This window comes from Arachis ipaensis, chromosome B04, assembly GCF_000816755.2.
Source record: "Arachis ipaensis cultivar K30076 chromosome B04, Araip1.1, whole genome shotgun sequence".
NCBI lineage: Eukaryota > Viridiplantae > Streptophyta > Magnoliopsida > Fabales > Fabaceae > Arachis > Arachis ipaensis.
In genome coordinates this window covers 63,889,620-63,898,036 of record NC_029788.2, presented here as the reverse complement: position 1 = coordinate 63,898,036, position 8,417 = coordinate 63,889,620, and positions in this window count along the sequence as shown.

Genomic DNA, 8,417 nt, shown 5'->3' with positions numbered 1-8,417 from the left:
TTTATGTTTGATTGCTTGTTTATGTTTGGTTTTGTTGATAGTTGGTTATAGTTTTCTAAGATTCCTTGCAAATTCTCATGTTTTGGTTTTATGCCCACCAAGTGTTTGTGAAAATGCCACTTGGTAATTTTGAGTAGATATTCAAACCTTGGCTTGTGGTTTGAGTTCCTATGATACTAGAGTCATAATGTCCGACATTTAGTGGTAATTCTTGAGGAGTTAGTTGACTCTTGTTTCCATTAAAGCTAGCCTTTTATCAACTAGATTGGTAAGTTGTTTAGGACTTATGGATTAAGGTCAATTATGCTTGCTTGACTTACTCCTCGATGTTTGGGATTGACTAAGCGAGATTGACTCATCATATTTATCATAGTCGTGGTTATGGCAATGATAGGATTCCTTGGATCCTCATTCCCAAGTCAAGGCTCTTTTATGCATTTATACCATTTTCACTAGTTTTGATCTTAGCTCCTTTTCACTTGCATTAATTGCCAATTTGATCATTTCTTAGTTCTTTGATTTCTCAGTTCTTTTAATCTTTCATTCTTTTATATCAAAACCTCCCCTTTTCCTAACAACCGAAAGAGTAACATTCCAATTGCATTCCTAGGGAGAACGACCCGAGGTTTAAATACTCTCGGTTTATATTTGATTCAAATTTTAACATTTGATCGTGAGAGTTCGTTGTTGGTTTGGACTATACTACCAACGAATTGATTCTTGTTTAGATTGATTCAAGATCGACGATAAATTCTCACATCATCAAATTTGGCGCCGTTTCCGGGGATGCAATCGGTGTTATATCTTAGGTTGTTGTAAATATGTTAATAGTGTAAATAGCACTTTTTAGTTGCTTGTTTGTTTTCATTACTAGGTCTTGTTTATACTTTCTTCATGACTTTTTCACACCATTACCATAATTTACCCCCATGGAACCTAAACACTCACCTTCCTAGTCACCAATTATATACACCATCACATCACTATATACAAAACCAAGATCCTTATCCTCATGAGCTTGATTGTCAACCTTCATCACTTTAATCTTCATCTTCACATATGGATCAAGCCACACAAGAAGTACTTTTCATGATCATTCAAGAACAACAAGACTTCCGGAAGAAGCAAGAGCAAGTCATGTCTACCTTGGCGGAAACTCTTGACCGGTTAGCTTTGTTGCGCTCATACCATGACCAAGAAATTCTAGTGAATGAATGTGTGGAATCAAGTGAAAAGTCTGGAGTGAATAGAGAATTGCAAAATTACGTAGAAGATGTCAAGTCACAATATGAAGCACAAGAGGAGACAAATGAAGAGTTGGTGGGAATCAGTCAAGAGGATTCCATCATTCAAGATTTTTTGTCCAACTTGGTCAATCCCGTCAACAACCTTCATGAGCCTTCCTTGTTAGATTTGGAAGGAGATGTTGATGTGGACTCACACAACCTCTAATTTATGATTTGAGTGATAATGAGGAAGATTCAAAAGAGGTTGAGGAAAATTGTGGCTATCAAGAAGTGAAGGTACTTGTGCAAGAGCAAATTGAGTGGGTGAAGATTTCTCTAACAAGCTTTCAAGGCCCACATCAATACGCCCTCTTAGAGATGGATTGTCAACTTCACACCCTTCTTAGAGTAATGGATGGTGAAGAGAAGAATGTTAATTGGAAAAAATGTAGGAAGTTCATTAAGGAAGCCATTCAACATTTGGAGCTCAATTATGGTGCAAGAGTCAATTTTGTGGATTCCGGGGAGTATACAAGTGTGTCAATGGTGATTCAAGACAAATTTCATCTAAGTGCAACAATGAAGATAAAAAAGAAGATGAACAGGAGACTAGAATATGGAATCCGGGCATCAGTTTCAAAAGTCAACACTCATGGATCCTAGTTTCTAGCTTGAAGTCTCTCAAGAGTTTGATGAAATTTATTTGGGACCCTGGAGGTCAAATCAATAGCAAACTTGGTTGGAGATTCAAGGAGGAGTGGAAACATAAGCCACCTTAACAAGGATATCCTCAAAAGTCAAACTTGAGGACTTTAAACTAAAGTGCTAGGTGGGAGACACCCTACCATGGTAATATCCTTCTAACCTTCTCTCTTTTAGCTTTTATTTCATGAATAATTAGTTGTTTTGCTTGGTTGGTTGGTTTTATTTTGATGATGGTCAAGCAATTTTAGTGGAATAATGTGTTTTTGGAGTTTTATGGTATTTTAGGGCTTGAAAACCTGTTTTGAATGTCAAGTTTGATGCCTTAGAGGCATCATTTTTGTTGCAGGAACAGAGACCTGTGCGTACGCACAACCTTGTGCGCCCGCACAGTTCCCTTGTTTTTCATTTCCTGTGCGTCCACACTGCAATGTGCGCACGCACAACCCTAAACACTTCCTCTGTTTGCAGCACGCGCACAGCTTGTGCGTGTGAACACTGCCTTCTTTTACCTCTGCGCGTCCGCACCCCTTGCGTGCATACGCACACTTCACCTTGATCTCTTAAAAAAAAGCCATCCGTGCGTGCGCATAGCACTGAGCGCACGCACATCCTTTGGCAACCCCCCTGGTCGCAGCGCACGCACCACTTGTGCGTGTGAACACAAACCCTTTTGCCTCTCTTGTGCACTCGCACAGGCCGCGACGCCCTTACTGTCCACAGTGCCCGCACGCTTCTGTGCGTGCGCATATCCTTCCTTTTTCCTTGTGTGCGACCACACACTACCATATACGTGCGCACGAGGTCCTTTTCAAATGTTAATTCAAAAAGAGGACTCGTGCTTGGTGCACGAAATTGTGATTACACTTTTCACAACTCCGTATAACTAACCAGCAACTGCACTGGGTCATCCAAGCAATACCTTACGTGAGTAAGGGTTGATCCCACACAGATTGTCGGCTTGAAGCAAGCTATGGTTATCTTGTAAATCTTAGTCAGGAAATTGATGATAAAAATGATTTTGTTTATGAAAAGTAAATAACATTAAATAAATGGTACTTGTGATTCAGTAATGAAGAACAGGTTGAGGTTCCGGAGATGCTCTGTTGTCTGAATCTCTGATTTCCTACTGTCTTCTTCTCCAAACACAGCATGGCTTCCTTCAATGGCAAGCTGTATGTTGGTGGATCACCATTGTCAAAGGCTACCATCTGTCCTCTCGGATGAAAAATACCAGGCACGGTTTCTGTACGGCTAATCAACTGTTGGATCTCTCGTCTCGGATGAAAAATACCAGGTACAGCTACCGCACGGCTAATCATCTGTCGGTTCTCACTTGTGTCAGAATAGGATCTCTCTATCCTTTTGCACACTGTCACTATGCCCAACATTCATGAGTTTGAAGCTCGTCACAGTCATCCCGTTCCAGATCTTACTCGGAATACCATAGAGAAGGTTTAGACTTTCTGGATCTCATGAATGCTGCCAATTGGTTCTAGCCTCTACCACAAAGGTTCTAATCCCACGGACTCGGTCCGTGGATTAGAGACCCAAGAGATACGCACTCAAGCTGTCGCCCAATGACTACGTTGAGCTCAGGTAGAACAGGAGTGGTTGTCAAGCACGCGTTCATAAGTTTGAGAATGATGATGAGTGTCACGGATCATCATATTCTCTATATTGAAGTACGAGTGAGTATCTTAGAACAGAATCAAGCGTGATTGAATAGAAAACAATAGTAATTGCATTAATCCATGGAGACACAGCAGAGCTCCTCACCTCCACCTATGGGGTTTAGAGACTCATGCCATAGAAAATACAATATGAGATGTAAAATGTCATGAGTTACAAAATAAATCTCTAAAAGTAGTTTTTATACTAAACTAGTAACTTAGGTTTACAGAAATTGAGTAACTAAGTGCAGATAGTGCAGAAATCCACTTTCGGGGTCCACTTGGTATGTGCTTGGGCTGAGCATTGAAGCTTTCACGTGCATAGGCCATTCTTGGAGTTAAATGCCGGCTTAGGTGCCAGTTTGGGCATTTAACTCCAGTTTTGGTGCCAGTTCTGGCGTTTTACTCCAGGAAAGGGTCTCTGGATGGCATTTAACGCCAGTTTGGGCCATCAAATCTCGGGCAAAGTATGAACTATTATATATTTCTAGAAAGCCCAAGATGTTTACTTTCCAACGCAATTGAGAGCGCACCAATTGTGCTTCTGTAGCTCCTGCAAATCTATTTCGAGTGCAGGAAGGTCAGAATCCAACAACATCTGCAGTCCTTTCTCAGCCTCTGAATCAGATTTTTACTCAGGTCCCCTCAATTTCAGCCAGAAAATACCTGAAATTGTAGAAAAATACACAAACTCATAGTAAAGTCCAGAAATGTGATTTTTTCATAAAAACTAATAAAAATATAATAAAAAGTAACTAAAACATACTAAAAACTACCTAAAAATAATGCCAAAACGGGTATAAATTATCCGCTCATCACAACACCAAACTTAAATTGTTGCTTGTCCCCAAGCAACTAAAAACAAAATAGGATAAAAAGAAGAGAATATACAATAAATTTCAAAATATCAATGAAGCTTAGTTCCAATTAGATGAGCGGGACTAGTAGCCTTTTTGCTTCTGAACAGTTTTGACATCTCACTTTTATCCTTTGAAGTTCAGAATGATTGACATCCATAGGAACTCAGAATTCATATAGTGTTATTGATTCTCCTAGTTCAGTATGTTGATTCTTGAACACAGCTACTTTATGAGTATTGGCCGTGACCCTAAGCATTTTGTTTTCTAGTATTATCACCGGATACATAAATGCCACTGACACATGACTGGGTGAACCTTTTCAGATTGTGACTCAGCTTTGCTAGAGTCCCCAGTTAGAGGTGCCCAGAGTTCTTAAGCACACTCTTTTTGCTTTGGATCATGACTTTAACCACTCAGCCTCAAGCTTTTCACTTGGCCCTTCACGCCACAAGCACATGGTTAGGGACAGCTTGATTTAGCCGCTTAGGCCAGGATTTTATTCCTTTGGGCCCTCCTATCCATTAATGCTCAAAGCCTTGGATCCTTTTTACCCTTGCCTTTTGGTTTAAAGGGATATTGGCTTTCTCTGCTTGCTTTTTCTTTCTTTTTTCTTTTTTCCTTTATTTTTTGCCATTTTTCTCTATTTTTTTCGCAAGCTTTGTGCTTTTCACTGCTTTTTCTTGCTTCAAGAATCAATTTTATGATTTTTCAGATTATCAATAACATTTCTCTTTTTCATTATTCTTTCAAGAGCCAACTATTTTAACATTCATAAACTTCACTATAAAAAATATGCACTGTTCAAGCATTCATTCAGAAAATAAAAAGTATTGTCACCACATCAAAATAATTAAACTAATTTCAAGATAAATTTCGAAATTATTCACTTCTTGTTCTTTTGCAAATAAAAACATTTTTCTTTTAAGAAAAGTCAGGGATTCATGGAATCATTCATAGCTTTAAGACATAGACACTAAACACTAATAATCATGTAATAAAGATAAAAACAAAAGAGAAACCAAACATAAAAGCAGACAAATAACAATAAAAGAAAGGAAATTAAAGACATAAAAATAAACGACTCTAATACTAATGCTTATGTAACTCTTAAAATAGGTCTCTAATAACAAAAGTTATCACAGAGTTAGGACTCAACAACCTTTATTTTGGGAGATACTTGCTCCTTCAATCTGTGGGGCGTCTAGCTCTTCAAGGGGCAGCTTCTGGCGCTTTAGCTTCTGTATCTCACGCCCTTGTTTCTCTTGTTCTTTGAGCAGTTTGCAGAGCATGCTGTTTTGATTCTACTGCTCTTCCTTGAGTTGATCCATAGCTTCTTGCAGCTTGGTGACAGATGCTTCTAAGCAGGCCCAATATTCAAATTGAGGAATTTCTGGGAAGAGCTCATGTGCCCTCCTTTTGATGGGGTTGTCTTGAACTTGAGGTCCATCCATCACCTTTTTGGTGATTGGGTGTTCAACTGGGATATATTCATCCACGCCTATCTGTATCCCCGCATCTTTACATAACAGACTGATCAAGCTTGGGTAAGCCAATTTAGCATCAGTGGATTCCTTATTTGCAAATATGTAAATTTCACCAGGAATCAGCTGATGAATCTCTACTTCTTTCCCCAGCATAATACAGTGAATCATCACTGCTCCCTTGACAGTGACTTCAGAATGGTTGCTGGTTGGGAGTATAGAATGCCAAATAAAATCCAGCCAACCTCTAGCAACTGGTTTGAGATCTCCTCTCTTTAGCTGGTTTGGGACACCTTTTGTATTGATAATTCACTCAGTTCCAGGGAGGCATATGTCCTCTAGAACCTGATCTAGCCTTTTATCTTTGGCCATTCTCCTATTAAAGGATTCTGGATCATCTTGTAGTTGAGGAAGCTTGAGAACTTCTCTCACCATGTCAAAGTAGAAGTAAATAATCTTCCCTCTGACAATGGTCTGAAAGGAGTGGAAAGTAGTTCCCTCTAATCTTTGTTTATCCGTCATCCACAGATTTGCCTAGAATTCTGGGTATTCATCTTCTTTCAGATTGAACCTAACTTTCAGGATCACTGATCTTCTACACACAATTTTGAAATAATGGTCTGCATGTTCTTTAGTGCAGAAATTCTCATGCATCCACAGTGGCTTTGGATTACTTTCTTTTTTTCCTCTTGAAGTGGTTTGTCTTCTTTTGGGAGCCATGAGAATAGTTTGTTTTAGATAAGGGATCACAAAAATCACACCAAACTTAGAGATTTGCTTGCCTGCAAGCAAAAATAAAAAGAAAGAAGAAGAATAGATGGAAAAAAGGATTCGAATGATGAGGGAGGAGGGGCTGGCCGAATGTGTATTTAAAAGGGAGGGAGGATGGGTTTCAAATTATTTTTGAAAAAGATAAGATAAGAAGATGTGATTGAGAAAAGATACGATTTGTAAAATATGAAAGATTTGAAAAAGATATGAGGAAGTTAAATCTGAATTTTTCTTAATACAAGATAAGATGGATGAATTAAAAAGATTTGGAAAGAAATTGGAAAGGTAAATGAGTTTTTCTTTTAAAAACATTTTAAAAAGGATTGAAAAGAATTTATAAGATTATTAATTTTTGAAATTGGAAATTAAAAGATGAATATTTGTAACATTTTTATGCAGAAAATTATGAATTAAAACATGAAAATTCGAAAAAATTTGAATTGGAAATGAAATTACCTCCCCCTTGCTGTTCTGGCATTAAACGCCCAGAATGATACCCATTCTGGCATTTAACGCCCATCTGGTGACCATTTTGGGTGTTTAACGCCCAACCAGGGTAACGCCAGGAATCCTTCTTTACTGGGCTTTTTTCTGAACGCCCAGAATGCTGCCATTTCTGGCGTTAAACGCCCAGAATGCTGCCTATTCTGGCGTTTAACGCCCAGAATGATACCTTTTCTAGCGTTAAATTCTGGCGTTTAACGCCCAAAACACCCCGTTAATGGCATTTTGATGCTAGTGAACTCTTTTTTTCTGTGATTCTTCTGCTTTATGTTCTGAACCTCCATTCTCCTGATTTATTCACTGAATTATATTAACTAATATGAACAATAAAATTAAATAGGCTTATATAATTGTTATAAACATCTAATTTTTGATAATAGCTATGGTGCCTCCCAGCAAGCGCTTCTTTACTGTCTTTAGCTGGACTTTTGCTGAGCTTTTAATTTAGTCTCAGTTTTGAGCAATCTTGCTCAACATTGGCTTCAAGATAATGTTTGACTCTCTGTCCATTGACAACAAACTTTTTATCAGAGTCCATATCCTGAAGCTCTACATATCCATATGGTGACACACTTGTAATCAGATATGGTCCTTTCCACCGGGATTTCAATTTCCCAGGGAACAATCTGAGCCTAGAGTTAAATAGCAGAACCTTCTATCCTAGCTCAAAGACTCTAGATGACAGTTTTCTGTCATGCCACCTTTTTCTTTCTCTTTATAAATTTTAGCATTTTTGAAAGCATTGAGTCTGAACTCCTCCAGCTCATTCAACTGGAGTAATCTTTTCTCTCTAGCTACCTTAGCATCAAGGTTTAGGAACCTAGTTACCCAGTAGGCCTTGTGTTCCAGTTCCACTGGCAGATGACAGGCTTTTCCATACACAAGCTGGTATGGAGAGGTCCCTGTAGGAGTCTTGAATGCAGTTCTATATGCCTACAGAGCATCATCCATACTTTTTGTCCACTCCCTTCTATGGGTACTTACAGTCCGTTCCATGATTCATTTTAGTTCTCTATTTGAGACTTCAGCTTGCCCATTTGTCTGTGGATGATATGGAGTCGCCACTTTGTGGTTAATTCCGTATCAGACCAGAGCAGAGTCAAGCTGTTTATTGCAGAAATGAGTGCCTCCATCACTGATCAGTACCCTAGGGACACCAAACCTGCTGAAAATATACTTTTGGAGGAACTTCATCACTGT